Genomic DNA, 15,738 nt, shown 5'->3' with positions numbered 1-15,738 from the left:
GTGAAGCATCCTCATCTTATCCGCGTATCTGTCTCTGAGCTGTGGGGATCTGTCTCTTTCCACCTTTCTGCCTCACTGCTGAGCCTCTGCCTCTCAGACTCCCATCAATTCAGGTGCATAGCCCAGGAGTCCTACCACTCAGCTCCCTCACTGTCACTCAGGCGTGTCGATTTTTCTGATGTTACCATTCCCAGCGGGGAGAGGGGGTGGTCTCGTCCTTTCCCAGGGAGCCCAGAGGGACCAGCCTCACCTTGGCTCCCTCTCCAGCTTAGCAAGTGAGACCTTGTGTTCTCCCTCTGAAAATATTAATAATAAAGAAACAAGGCACTGGGCATGGAACTGGATGCAAATTGGCCCCAATTCTCAGTCCAAGGAAGAGAATGCCTGAGCTATGGACTCAGAGAAATCCTGTGCTCATTTGCATGTCATTTGCATTGTATTTACATGTGATCAATTTCATGTTCAAATGCGCAACCCTCCCTCCCCAGTTTTCCCCCCAAGGGTCCCCTCAGCCGCTGCCCCCATCATTCCCCCCAGCCCCTGGCCCTCTTCCCCTGGCCCCTACCACAACCCTCTCCATCTTTTTCCTCCTTCCTACCAGGATCCCCGGCTCCCCCACCTTTACCCTCAAGGACCCACTTGCCCAACACCCAAAATAGATTCCTAGGGTCTTATCCCTCAGTTCAGGAGGGGCATCCCTGCCTGTCCCCTCCCGCCCTGAGCCGGGCGGGCACAGCAGACAGCAAGCGCGCCTCTCAGCAAATCCCAGCCCCATTCAGCCTCGTGATTAATGGTGCTGCCCTCCCCATGAACCTGCCTTTAATACTGAGGAAGTTATGAAACCGCTATACATCAGCAGCTCCGGCCCCGCTGCCCCCACCCGCCTCCTCCTCTCCTCCACCCCCCACCCTCCAGCTCCCTCTTCAAAATCTCATTTGGGCTCCTGCTGCCTGGGCCCACCCCTCCTCTGGCCTTTGCTGGGAGGAGGGGGTGTCTGCCCCTGCCGCCATCCTGGTGAAGACCCACATCTCATTTTCCCTTCCTCTCTCCCCCCTGCTCCGCCCTCTCTCCCTCCCCGCCCCCCCCACCTCCCCCCCCCCACCCCATGGCTGCATCTCCGGACCCATTTAGAATTGCTGACATTTTATCTGCATTACATACATCACTCCGTCCCCAGCAGCTATCTCTCATGGATTGTCGGGTGGGGTGGGGGGGCGGGGTGGTCCTGAGCTTGGGAAGATGGTGGGGAAACAGGGTAGAGGTGGGGAGATAGATAGATAGCACTTCCTCTACGCCACTTTCCCCTCAGGCCCTCTCCCCCGGCCACCTGGGAAGTTGCGCAGGTGGGACCCTAGGGTAAGTTGGTACCCTAACCTCCTCATGTGAGTCCCTGCTACGTCACAACAGCAAAAGACCTTTTCTTAGACTGCACAGACTAGGGAAGGCCATGTTGCCCAACACCCCCCTCCCATGGGGCTCCTCCACAGGAGATTATGAAGGTGGTTGTTTAATCTCTTTTAGCTGACCTGTCATAATATTTCCCATAACTGTCTATTGGGAAGTCCCTCTGAATGTCTAACCACTGTGCCTCATGCTGCAATCATTATTTTCTTCTTGCTTTGTCCTTAGAAGTTTGAAAAGCAGTATTATGTCTCAAGTGAATTAAACCTTTTGTTCCAATGCCCGAGCAATCATAAATACAGTCACTGGCCCACACCTCTGAGTCTTATAAGCACAATAAGAGGCACAGGGTGGGGTCACCCTAGAAAGGAGGAAATTGAAACCCAAATTCAAGAAGAGGAAAGGCGAGAACCTGTCTGAGACCAGAAGGCAAGGGCCCAGGGGTCCCACATTTCCAGTGAGCAGTTTTCTCACCATAGAGAGATGGACAAGGCAGAAGGCAGCAACAGATAGAGAGGTCTGGACCAACAGACAGACAGCAGAGGGGAAAAAAGGAGGAGTTGGGAGAGAGACAGGTAAACAAAGAGACAAACAAACAAAGAGCTAAACAGACAAAGGGACCATCAGCCTGGGACAGGCAGACAGGTGAGAGGAAGCCAACAGAAGCACTGGTGCAGCATGTCCCAGGCTGGACACATGAGAAGGCCTCTCTCCGTCTGTCTCTGTCAGTCAGGGTCTCTGGGGCTTTTCGTCCACTGGGTCCGCATCTATCCATTTTCCTGGGAATGTGTGTTCTCCTCAGGCCTCTCCACGCCCTGTCCCTTACCCTTCAGTCTCCCCAGCTGTGCCCCATCCCTGTCGCTCCTTCTGTCCCAGGTCATCTCTCTAACCTGCCCTTCACTCGCCCTCTCAGAGAGATTCAGACACTTCCTGTGGGCTTTGGGAGGCTCCCACAGGAACCAGGCCAATCCTCCAGGGATGGACAGGATGGGCAAGGGCTCCAGCTTGGCAGGGGACAGCTCCCAGGCCTGCAGAAGGGAAAGAACAGCATAGCATGTGTCCCCATGTCTGGCCAGGCTTAGCCAATGAGGCCGGAGGAGCCCTGGCAGGGAAGGTGAAAAGACCCTCCGCCCCCACCTCCTCCCGTGACTCAACCTCAGACCAAACAGACCTCAGGCAGTGGGTCTAGGGGAGAGTGGCTGATTTACATGCTGTTTGCATTGCATTTGCGTGTCCCTGACTCCCAGTCATCCCACAGACCCTGTCTCTCCAATTCAAGGCAGTCTCCAGCTCAGTCTGGTCCCTAGGAGGGTTGGGGGCAGAGAGAGTGTGGGCAGGAGTGAGGGTGGGGCTCACACGCTGGTGCCCGTGAGTCTTTCTCCGACACCCCCTGCCAGCACAAGTCACATTCCTGCCCTGCCAACAGGCAACTTCCCCCCTACCTTAGAGCCAGCCTCTCAACCCCATTCACCAGCCACACATTGTCTTCCAGACATGACTTTCACTGTCCTGCCTCTGACCTTTGTCCCCACATTTCCCCCAGCCTTCCCACCCCTGTCTGTTTAGCTCAATATTAGCATCTTTAAGGCCAGGCACTAAGCCCTCCTCTTCCATGAAGATCTCCCTGGTCACACAGCCCAGAGTGATCATAATACTACAGTTCTCAGTACTGGAAGGCACCTCAAGAAACCCCACTTACCCGTTTGTCTTACCCGTCTTCAAGTAGATGATGCATCACTATCCCCATTTTATAGATGAGGCAACTGAGGCCCAGAATCAGTTAAGTAATTTCCCCAGGGTAGTATAGGCAGCAAGTAGGGAGGAAGTTCAAGCCCAGGACACTCTTCTCAATGTCCCTTGTTCTACCCTCTCCTTGTCATTCATTTGTCGGGGAGCAACGCCCTGTTCTGGAACCCTCTTGTCTGGCCCGTGAGCAAACCATTAGATCTTGTTGCTTAACTTCTCCTGGATTGGGATTTTAGTCTCCCAAAAGCTCCCTGAGAGCTACTACAGCAGTTCCCTGAATTCTCCTTTCCCCTTCCTAGCAACATGTCTTTGCCTACGGTGGATCCCTCTGAAAGGTCTGTCTTTCTTCCCACCCCCTTATGGAGCAGGAAGACTCCAGCTCATCCCTCAAAACCCAGCTCAACTATCACCTCCTCGGTGAAGCCTTCCCTGATTTTCCTCCATGGCTCCCCAGCACCACATTTAAGCCTTCGAGGAAGCACTTGTCACCTGCTGCTGACGCCCCAGCCTCACTCCTTAACTGAGAGTCCTTCAAGGGCAGGTATCACCACATCCTGCTCAGCTCTTTCCCCAGAGCACACATTGTTTAACTGGACCAGATTTCATTACCACCTTCCTTCCCCAGCCCAGCCCATGAACAGAAGCATCAACCTCTTGGGGAGGTCAAGAAAAAAGCCCAAGAAGTCGGAACCATATGCAAGAGAAGTCCCAGGAGATGGTCCAGGGGCACAGGATGTGCACTTCTTGGTTTTCTAAATAATCCCTTTCACCTAATTTAATGCTGCATGGAGAGATGAAGTTGGAAGAACAGAGGAATAGAGCTGAGGGGAAAAGGGGGAACAGGAAGAAAAGAGGTGGGGCAAGGGACAGAGGGAAGAAGGGTCAGAGAAGGGCAGTGAGGAAAGTGGGGAGGAGAAGCAGGGAGACCAAGCCTTTGAGCCTCAGGCACATCCAGCAGAGACCCCGAGCTTTGGGCCCTAGTATCATTTTGGGTCCCTTTCTCCCATCCGGGCACTTCTCTCCTTCTCCAAGAACAAGTGAGCCTGGAGTGGGGGTGGGGGTGGGGGATAGAAGCACCTGCTGTGCTGTGAGCCCTGAGGCCCTTCACACACAGTCTCACAAATCTCGCCTGCGATGCAGGAGTGCTTATTCCCACCCTACAGATGGAGGCACTGAGGCAGAGAGGTATGCCATTTGCCTCCATGCTGTGGGGTCAGACTCCAAAACTCTGCTTTCCCCACAACCCCAGGGCCCTCTTGGCATTGAAGACACACAAGAAAGAGGGGCAGGGCTTCTCTGGTGGCACAGTGGTTGAGAGTCCACCTGCCAATACAGGGAACACAGGTTCGATCCCTGGTCCGGGAAGATCCCACATGCTGCAGAGCAACTAAGCCCGTGCTCTGGAGCCCGTGAGCTACAACTACTGAGCCCGCGTGCCGCAACTGTTGAAGCCTGTGCGCCTAGAGCCCGTGCTCCGCAGCAAGAGAAGCCACCACAATGAGAAGCCCGCGCACCACAACAAAGAGTATCCCCCACTCGCCGCAACTAGAGAAAGCCCGCGCAACAACAAAGACCCAACGCAGCCAAAAATAAATAAATAAATTTCATAAAAATCATAAAGAAAGAGGGGCAGATGACATTTCACACCGCATTTGGAAAGTCGAGGTGCTGAGGACAGAAGGGTACCAGTCACCTCCACACCCCACGGAGGAGTGTGAAGTGCGGGCCATCTCCCACTCCAGGAAGGGCCCCCCCACCCCGCATCAATGGAGTCTTTGCCTAGTAGGTTGATGACATTCAATCTGCTCTGTCATTTTATCCTTCCCTCTACCAGTGACCACCAGCCAGTGGAAGGAGTGAGTCAGGTGTTTTCCTTTGAATGACCCCTCACAGGTCTCTTCCCATCCCCAAAGCCCAAGGATCCGGCAACATCCATGGTTCTCTGAGGCTCAGAGATACCCAGGGGCAAGCAACTGTACCCAGCGCTCCTCTCTAACCCACACTAGGGAAGTAGAGGTGGGAATGTTGGATCACAGAGGATTCTCCCCAGCCCCACAGAACCAGAGCCTCACCCCAGATCAACAGGCAACGTCCCTGTGTTTAGTCTCCCTCAGATACCAAGCCCCGTGGCTCATGTCCCTCTTGGTCAGGAAGTCCCCCCTGATGTCTAGCTTGCGTCTTTCCTGCTGCTGCCTATCCTGTCCTTGGCTGTGACAACGCAGAATCTGCACTCTAACGGTCAGGGGTGTGGAAGAAAATAAGTTCTTTACTCTAAGCCTGGCAAAGGGAAGAGTGGTAATGCAAAAAAAAAAGGAGAAGGAGAAGGGGAAGGGTAGCTCACTCAGCCCCATCTCTTCCCCCTAGTGGCAATAGAAATGGAGGCTAGACAGCTGAAGACTTCCTGACAGAATAGGATTATGAAGGCAAAGGCAGTGTCCCCCTCCAGTGGCCTCCCAGCCTGGCAGAGACCCTTTAGTGGCAGCTGCAGGAGGATGGCCTGCACTCCCAGAAAAGCTCAGGGTGCCTGCCCTGCTGGGAATCGCTGCAGCTCCAAAGGAGAGGAGGAAAACTTGGTCCCAGAGCCCCCTTGTGGCCACATGCAGGCAGGACAGGCAGCTCTGCCTCCCGCTGCCCCAAAGGAGGGCGGGGTTGGAGACCCCGGAGCCCTTATCCAGGGAAGCAGCCCCCAGTGCCCCACCTTTGGAGAGAGGCCCAATCTGCAGCCCTGAGCTCATCACACCCACCAGCTAACCCCAGGGACAAGATGGGGACAGAGACCAAAGGGTCTCCACAGCTCTGGGGCAAGGGCTGATGCAAAACCACAGGGGGACATCCAGGCAGGCACACACATCCACGCACAGCCATGCACACCCCTGGCTCCAGATGTTACAGATGTAACGACACACACACACAGATCTCCTGAGAGGCAGCTCCTGCAGACTCTCCGTTGCTCCCATCCTGAGAAGGTGAGGGAGGTTGGAGTGGGTGGTGAGAGCACATCGGTGCAGGGGTGAGGTTCCGGGGGCCCTGTCCAGCCAGCTTCTGCAGGAGGTCCACCCGCAGCCAGGAGGGGACCACCTTCTTGTTCTAGCCCCGCCCCCTCAGATAGGCAGGTCCCGCACTGTCAACCTCAGGGGGTCTGTCCACCCCAAAAGTCTCCTGCTGCAGAAGGCCAGGCGGGCACAGACCGTGGGAAGATCCGACTGACCAGGAGAAACAGAGAGTGGGGCAGTCCAGACGAATTGGTCAGAGCCATTCACAATCACCCCTGTAACCACGTGCTGGCAGGCTGGGAACAGGCGGGAGAGAGTCAACTAGAGATAGGGTGAGCTTAGGGACACCCAGGGCTTAGCAATAGCAAAAACAGCAAGGGACAGAGAAGGGGAGAGAGAAGGAGAGAAAAAGCAAAACAGACATGACGGCACCAATGCAAGGAGGGCAATCTGCTTCCAGCTGCCTCAGTTTCCCCTTTGACGCCATTACCCATAACAAGGACTCATCACACAACCTTGCAAGGGACCCCCCAGCCCTGCCAGTGTCCAGTGGCTGGGCCTCCCTGTGGATTCCTAGAGCACCCAAGACCCTTTCCAGGAAGAGTACAGGCCACCTGACAGAGGCAGGAATATGGGTTCTAGTTCAGGATCTGCCATGAATGTGCTTTGTGACTTTGAGAAAGAACCCACCCCCACAAGGGCCTTAGTTTTCCCAGCTGTTAAAAAACAGAGAGGGACTTCCCTGGTGACGCAGTGGTTAAGAATCTGCTTGCCAATGCAGGGGACACGGGTTCGAGCCCTGGTCCAGGAAGATCCCACATGCTGTGGAGCAACTAAGCCCATGTGCCACAACTACCGAGCCTGCGCTCTAGAGCCCGCGAGCCACAGCTACTGAGCCCGGGCGCCACAACTACGGAAGCCCGCGTGCCTAGAGCCCGTGCTCGGCAACAAGAGAAGCCACCGCAGTGAGAAGCCCACGCACCACAACGAAGAGTAGGCCCCGCTCAATGCAACTAGAGAAAGCCTGTGCGCAGCAAAGAAGACCCTATGCACCCAAAAATAAATAAATAAATAAATAAATAAATAAATTTTTTTTTAAAAAGACTGGGCTTCCCTGGTGGTGTGGTGGTTAAGAATCCACCTGCCAATGCAGGGGACACGGGTTTGAGCCCTGGTCCGGGAAGATCCCACATGCCGCGGAGCAACTGAGCCCATGCGCCACAACTACTGAGCCCACGTGCTACAACTACTGAAGCCTGTGTGCCTAGAGCCCATGCTCCCCAACAAGAGAAGCCACTGCAATGAGAAGCCCGTGCACAGCAACGAAGAGTGGCCCCCACTCGCCACAACTAGAGAAAACCCGTGCACATCAACAAAGACCCAATGCAGCCCAAAGTAACTAAATTAATTAATTAATTTTTTTTTTAAAAGACTGATTTAAAAAAAAATAGCGGGCACACCAGGAGGTCTTTAAGATCACCTCCACCGCGACTCCAAGAGACGGTGATGCCAAGTACTTAGAGATGGTATAAGGCAGTGGTGAGGGAGAGAAAGGGCCTGAACTGAGACTCCAGATTCATACAAGCCTCTTCTTCTCAGATGGGGACACTGAGGCCCAGAGAAAGTCCATCATGCCAGGACCGGGCCTAGCCATAGACCCTTAGTGATCGACGTATGATCTGTGCACCACTGTAAAGAGCTCATAGACTTGCAGCATCTCAGGCCTGGCCCCAGACCGACTGGACCAGAATCTGCATCTTTTTTTTTTTGGCCACGCTGAGTGGCTTGTGGAATCTTTAGTTCCCCGACCAGGGATTGAACCTGGGCCCTCGGCAGTGAAAGTGTGGAGTCCTAACCACTGGACCACTAGGGAATTCCCGAGAATCTGCATTTTAACAAGATCCCCAGGTGATATAAAGTTCGAGAGCACTGCACCAGCGGATGGCCAAGTACATGGGTTTCATATGGAGCCACACAGGCCTGGCTCCTCTGCTTACTGACTGAGCTTCCATTCCCTCCTCTGCAAAGTGATAATAAAACCTACTTCGCAGGGTCATCATGAGGACCAGAGCCCACTTGGAATGAGAAGCGTTTGGCACAGCGCTTGGCCCATGGTGAGCCCTCAGTAAGCAGTCAGGTTACTGGAACTTGGGCTCGCACCATCATACGATACATTATCCTTAGCGCTTGGAGCTTCCTTGGGACAGCCTGGTTACCTGCTGGCTGTGTCATCTCAGGCAAGGCACTCAACCTTTCTGTGCCTCCGTTGCCTCACGTGTAGATTGAAAGCAGTCAGAGTGCTTCCCTTGTAAAGTTATTGAAGGATTGAGTAATTGAATGATCTGATGCATGTGGCAATAACTACTCGACAATTTTTTTTCATTTTCTTATTCGACAATTTTTTTTTTGGCCACCGTATGGCATGCAGGATCTTAGTTCCCCAACCAGGAATCGAACCCGTGGCCCCTGCATTGAGAGAGCAATGTCTTAACCACTGGACCACTAGGAAAGTCCCTTGACATATTTTTACTGTTATTATTGCGAGAGCTCTGATGTCCAGAAACCTAGCTTTCTTCACTCAGCTGGGTCATGAGGAAGAGGCTGGGGCAGAACCTCTTAGAAGGGGAGCCAGGAAGGGGAGGACAGGACCACTTCCAGCAAGCAGCCACCATGCCTGGGGACCGAGCAGGCACTTGTTCTGAAGCCCCATTTCTGAATGAGACTGTATGTGTACCTAGATCACGCTGGTACACCCACTAGTAATAGCAATGGGGTAAGAGTCTGAAAGCTCTGCCACAAACTTGCTGCACGAGCCTTAACAAGCAGCTTGCTCTCTCTGTGCCTTAAGCCTCCTCATCTGAAGAAGAGCATTGGACCATTACACAATCTGAGTCCCTTTTTTTTTTTTTTTTTTTGCGGTACGTGGGCCTCTCACTGTTGTGGCCTCTCCCGTTGCAGAGCACAGGCTCCGGACGCACAGGCTCAGCGGCCATGGCCCACGGGCCCAGCCGCTCCGCAGCATGTGGGATCTTCCCGGACCAGGGCACAAACCCATGTCCCCTGCATTGGCAGGCGGACTCTCAACCACTGCGCCACCAGGGAAGCCCCATTTGATTGCAACATTCTGATTCGGTGGTTCTGATACATTGAAAAACACACACCTGCCCCCGTGCAATGTCACAACATGGGTAACCACAGAGCAGGACACTGCCCTCCCCACCTCACTCTCACACACACACAGAGGACCAGGGGCACGAAGGAGGCACTCTGGAATCAGCCTGGCGGTGCCACAGACACACAACCTCTGGGCTCTCCTCATGGCCCTCCTTGGCCCCTGCCCTCAGCAGGGCCAGGTGAGCTGGGCACACCCCTTCCCAGGCAGCACCGTCAAGCGTCTGCTGCCCCCTGCTGGCTAGAGAAGGCATGGCTGCCTGGCCCGCAGAGCCGCCCTGGGGGCCTGCAGGAAGGGGAGATAGAAGGTCCAGCAGGCACCCTTTCTTTAGAGTCAACTCCCCCTCAGTTGCTTCCATTCCAGGATCCAGGTGAAGGCTGTGAGAAAAGATGAGGACAAGAAAACCCACTGGCTAATTCGGATCCCTCGGCAGGGAATAGAAATAGGAAACAGAAATAAATACCAGATACACTAATATTTATTATATTAACAGACAATTAGATAACACTTCATATGAGCCAGGCACTGTCCTAAGTGCTTTACAAATATTACCTCATCTAGTTCCTGAGTTAGGCACTAGCGTGATTCCCCATTTTACAGATGGGGGATCAAGGCAAAGAAGTCACATGGTTACACAGCCAACAGGCTCACATAGAGGTTGATCCACCCCTCAGAGGAAGGAGCTGAGAAGGAGCAAGCCGAGGTAAAGACACATGGACACAGCTACAGAAACGTAGGAGAGGAGGGGGCGGGGAGGGGAAAGGAAAGAGCAGCAGGATGGCTGGGAGAGGGAGGGGAGGGAGGCGGGCTCCCCTTTGACCCCAGGGCCCCAAAGATGCCATCAGTTCAGACCAGGCCGGAAAATCCTTCCTGGATCCCTCCACATTCCAGCCTCTGCGGCTGGTTTTACAGCCTTGCGGTGCTGCCCGACACTGTTTATGGCAGCCCCATTCTCCAGCCCTTGTCTCCAGGCCCCAAAGGCATCTGGCCAGGCTGAGGGAGGCTCGTGGGGGCAGGGGTCCCCCCCCCCGCCACCGCCCAGCCTCCCAACCCCTCCTTTGAACCCTGCTGGGCGCCGGAAGGAGGGGACTGGGTGGGCGCCACGAGGGCCCCTTCCAGGCCCCTTCCAAGCTCCTTACTGAGTGTCTGGGGGAAGGATGCAGACTCCCAGGCATGGGCCACCCCACAGGGACCGAATCCCAGCTCTGCCAGTTCCTCCCTGTGTGACCTTGGGCACGTGATTTAACCTTCCCCAGCCTCAGTTTACCATTATGTAAAATGAAAATAATAGTACCTCATGGTTATTTTGAGAATTTGACATATTATATATAAAGTGTCTGCCCCAAATTGTAGCTATGATTAGCTATTACAGAATTTGTAAATAAGGCAAAGAACTAGAGAGTCCCAGCCCATTTAGTGGTCCTAGAAATTTTCCGCTAATTCTACCCTCAAGCCAGTCCCTGTGCTACAAGCTGCCTCTGTCCCACCTCTCACCGCAGTGGGCCCCACCCCAGACCCTTCAGACTCCACATCCTCTGCCCGGGCTTGGGTGTGTTGCCCTTGCCCTCTGCTGGCAGTGGGCAGAACTGCAGCCTCCTCTCCCCTCTGGCCTAGAAACCTGAGGCTTAGGAAGGAAAGAAGAGCCAGGGAGGTGGAGAGGTTTTCCCCAGTGCTCCAGGTATCAGGGAGAACCTCTGTGGAACCCAGAAAAGGACCAAGAGCAATAGGGCTCACAGAGGTCTCGCAGTAGGAGTCAAGGGCTAGAACGTCTGTGTTCTAGGGAAAAGTCTGGGCAGATGAAACTGAATGGAGGAGGAGGGATGAAGGAAAGCCTTCTAGAAGGGCTTCCCAGTGATGCAGGGAGAAAGAGTTTAGGGGAAGGGAATGAGAGAAAATGTAAGACAGCTCCTTTCCAGCGACGTGCCCACCTGGCAAAGACAGGGCCGGGGGGCGGGGGACATGGATTGGGAGGGATGTATGGTGCCCCCAGAGACGCTCGGAAAGGGGGTCTCTAGGGTTGGGAGGAGGACACCCTCGCACACTCTCCAAGGATGGGAAGAGGTTAATTGAGTCTGTCTGCAGACAAGATAAAGACACCGGCAGAGCTGAAGCTGGTTCCCTGGAGTGTCTTGCAGATAACGCTCAGAACCTGGCTGAAGAGGAACAACTCCCAGGGAGGGTTGGGAGAGAAGAGCCAGGAACTTGGCCTCCTCCACTCTCCCTCCCCCCTCGCCCGCCCCCAGTCCCTTACCGAGGGAAGCGAGGAAGTTGGACAAGAGGAAGAACTTGGAACCTCTGCTGAGATTGCGCTGCATTTCCCTTCCTGGCCCCCAGGCACTGCGAATCCACGGATCTCCCCATCCTCTGCTCACCCACCCGTGCCCACCACTGGGCAATTTCATAAGAAGGGAGGTCAACCTTCGGGGACTCTAGGTGCTAGACCTTTCCTCAAAGTCATCAGCAAGGAATCCTTGAGCAATGTCAAGGGCTGCAGGGCTGCAGTCCCTTTTGTCTGCATCCCCAGACCCTCCAGGAGGTCTGCTCTCCCCCCTCCAATTCCTTTCCCGCCAACTAGCCCCTCCCCACCCCACCACCATCCCAGCTGTCAAGAATTCCAAACAAGAGGCTGGGTTCCAGGCCCTGTGTTTGTGTTTATCTCAGGACAGGCTTTGTCTTGTCAGAAGCTGCCCCTGCGCCTGACCTCCTGCCCTGCCCCCATGGCTCTGCTAAGAGGATACACTGAACAGGGATGCCCCGCAGGCAGGCCCTCCCCAGGCCGGGGCCTCAAGAGTGTGGGGTTCATATCCTCACAGCAGCCTGAGCCCCAAACAGGTGGAGCTGGGCCTGTGAGAGCCCCCACCCGGCCCCTTTCAGAGGAGGGTCTTGAGGAAGCGCCTACAAAGAGGGCGTCAGGAACAGGAATAAACACAGTGCATGGGAGAGAAACTGGAGATACAGAACCGAAACTGACCCGAAGCAGGTCATAAACAAAGCAGGACTATGGCAAATAAAAAGTGAAATTCTGGGGCTTCCCTGGTGGCGCAGTGGTTGAGAGTCTGCTTGCCGATGCAGGGGACACAGGTTCATGCCCCGGTCCGGGAAGATCCCACATGCCGTGGAGCGGCTGGGCCCGTGGGCCATGGCTGCTGAGCCTGCCCGTCCGGAGCCTGTGCTCCGCAACGAGAGAGGCCACAACAGTGAGAGGCCCGCTTACTGCAAAAAAAAAAAAAAAAAAAAAAGTGAAATTCACCATAAACAGAAGGTGAAATGGACTATGACAAAGGGGCCTGGGGTAGTTAAAAACATGATCACTGACCCCTCCCCAAGTGAGCCCTGAAGGGAAGGGGACCCGGGAGCACCTAGCCCAGGGAGAAGGAGGCCCAGAGAAGGGACAGCTTGACGGACAAGAGCTTACTGCTACCTGACGGGGTACCACACAAGGATGTGAGATGATGGAACAAGAAGGATGGAGGTGAGACTTACAGAATGATTTCCTGGTGTCAAAGGCAAGAGTCATCTGCCACCACTTCACCTTTTCTGTTTGTCCTCACATCTCCCCTCCCTCCAACCCCACAGGGCAGTGGGCAGAGTCCCAGGAAATAGCCAAGGGGAAAGATTCAGAAGCTGAGGCCTACTCCAAACCTCAGGAGAGTGAAGGTCCTGAGTAGGGTGGGTGGTATGGAAAAGAAGGTACAAAAGGAATCATCAGACACCCCAGCAAGAACAAAACACGGACTACTGGAGCCAGCAGAGTTCCAAAGCCAAAGGTAAAGAACCAGCCCTTCATCCTCCCTTCCTCCCTCCTCCCTTCTCCTGACTGTCTCACCTTCCCTTCCTCCCTCCTCTGGTCTCTACCTCCTCTACTTCTCCTCTCCGGTGGCATCCACCCCGTTCCAAAGCATCAGGTTCAAAGGCAAAACTCTGAGTCCATCCCAACATCGTTCTTCTCTATCAACTGACCAGTCAGACTGAGATTGTGGGGACATCTGGCACGTTTAGGACTTGCCTCTGTCTCTCCACACCAGGTCCCTCTCTCTTTTCACTCTGTCCCCCCTCCACACACACACACACACACACACACACACACACTCATAAGTGCAAGGTGTCTTCATTTTCCCTTCACCTCTGTGTGCATATCCCCAGCCGCCAAGTCCTGCATCCATCTGAACTATGGAAATAAGGAAGAAAAGGATGAAGTTGGTACCCACCCTTGGAAAGGAATCCAGGTAGACCCCATTCGGTTCCTAATCTCTAAGCATGCGTCTGAGGGTGGGGGGAATGATGGGGACTTATAACCCTTCCCAAATCTTCCTAGGACCAGTAGAAGGTCCAGACACTGCCAGACCTCAGAGCCATAACCTGCTCCACTGCTGCTCCCACCACCACCGCACAATTACTATTCATAGTGCACAGCTGGGTGATTAATGACCTGATTAATAATTACTCAGGCTAATAAAATAATTAATTAATTTGGCAAGCCATTATTTATCTGTTCATCCTCAACCTGAAACTCTGCAACTAGGAGTTTGGGAATCTCCCCTCCAGGCTCTTTCAGAAATGTGATCATTAATGTGAGTAAGGGAGGATGGGGGATGGGACATCTCCCTCCTGAGACCCTCCCAAGGTAGAAGAGAGCCTGAGGGCTTTCTGAGAACGCAGATGGGAAGGGCTGAAACAAACTGACCAGGCAACTTCAAGCCCAGGAAGGAGCTGATGGGGGGGTGGGGGTGGGGGAGCACATTTTTTTGCGGGGAGGAGAGGAAACCATAACCAGGAATTGGGGGTGGGTAGCTGAACACCCAGGTTTGGGGAAATCTTGGATGTGTTCTCTCCAGCACATGACTGATGACACCATTTTCAACAAATGATCTTTATCTCACCTCTTGTCTCCCAAATTTATGATTTTGCCCCCAAGTCCCAGGCTAAACAACCAAGGACCAGGTGAGGCCTGGGGTGGGAAGGGGGCTGACTTGGGGTGGGGTCGAAGAATCAGTGGGGTGTCTCCAGGACTCTGCAGAGGGGAGAAGCCTCCCCCTATCATCTGTTTCTGGGCTCTTGAGAAATAAATCTCTGCACAGGACTTAGAATTGAGTTTCTAGAACCTACAGGGCCTGGACCACCCCCCTCCCAATAGGGAGGGGAGCAAATAAGAGAGACAAAAGGGGGACCGCTGATCTCCTAGGGACTGGGAAGGGAGGCAGAATCCAGCCCCAGGGCTGAGGGAGGGAGATGATTGGCATATCCAGCCAGTCTTTAAACAGGCGGGGTATCTCTGCTACATTCAGGCAGAGGGGCAGACACAAGACACGGATTCTCCACGTCTGGGGCTGAGCTACGGGTCAGCCATTCACTGTAAGTTCAGACCTATATTAGACTGCCAGTATGTGCAAGGACAAATAACCAAACCTTGCCCTAGAGGAGCTCAAGTTCCTGTTGGGGGGAAAACAGGCTTGTAAATAGATAATTCCCCCGATAAGTGCCATAAAAAAGAGGTGTATATAAAATCCACAGGAGCACAGAAGCTTCCTGCCTGGGGGTATCAGAGAAAAACAATCCAAAGATGGGACATTTGAACTGGGCCTTGAGGAATGAATTAGTAGGAATTTGCCAAGTGTAGATGGAAAGTATGTGCAAAGACATGGAAGACCAATATGTGCTTGGAGAGTTATGTAGGGAGGCAAGGAGGCAACCTGATAAGACTTGAGGCCAGATCATCAAGGATGGAGGTGGCTTGAGCAGGAGTCTGGACGTTTTCTTGCAGACAGTGGGGAGCTACTAGAGTTTAGGAGAGTGACCTGCCCTGATTTGTGTTTTGGAAAGAGAAAATGGAAGGTGCAGAGGAGAGATGGTAGGCAGCGGGGTACAGTTGGAAGGCTGAAGCATGTCCCGGCTGAGAGATCCCGAAGGTCTGGCCGGTTAGGACCAGGCAGTGGCCTGGGAGCTGGGAGCAGGCAGGTTAGATTTCAAGCCTCCATGAGTCTGGATATAGATACTCTTAAGCCTCGAGCTGCGGCGATTTTCCTCACCACCCACAGCCATCGGACCAGCGTGGGAGCGGAGATGGGCAGGAAACCTGGGCACCTGGGCTGAGGGGTGGGGATGCGCCGGACCCTCCTCCACAGGGCTGGGGAACAGGGGGATTTAGCGCCAGGCCTGGCTGGAGCGTCGGACTTCTGAGTTCAGTCCGGCTTCGCCAGGGGGCGTGGCCATGAGAACAGAGATAAGCAGAAACCCGCCCAATGGGTGGGCACAGGGGAGGGGCCGCGCGGCGGTGCCCCCCATCGCCAGCAGAGGGCGCGCAGGAGGCAGGCCGGTTCTGGAGAAGACAGTATTGAGGTGGCCGCGCGGGCCGGGGCGCCCTCTGCTGGGAGCCGGTCCCGGAGGCCCGGACTCGCGGCTCCCACAGTGGGGTCTCCCATCTCTGGT

This window comes from Mesoplodon bidens (assembly GCF_964165515.1).
Source record: "Mesoplodon bidens genome assembly, chromosome: 11".
Taxonomy (NCBI): Eukaryota; Metazoa; Chordata; class Mammalia; order Artiodactyla; family Ziphiidae; genus Mesoplodon; species Mesoplodon bidens.
Note: the sequence above shows the minus strand (reverse complement) of the source record.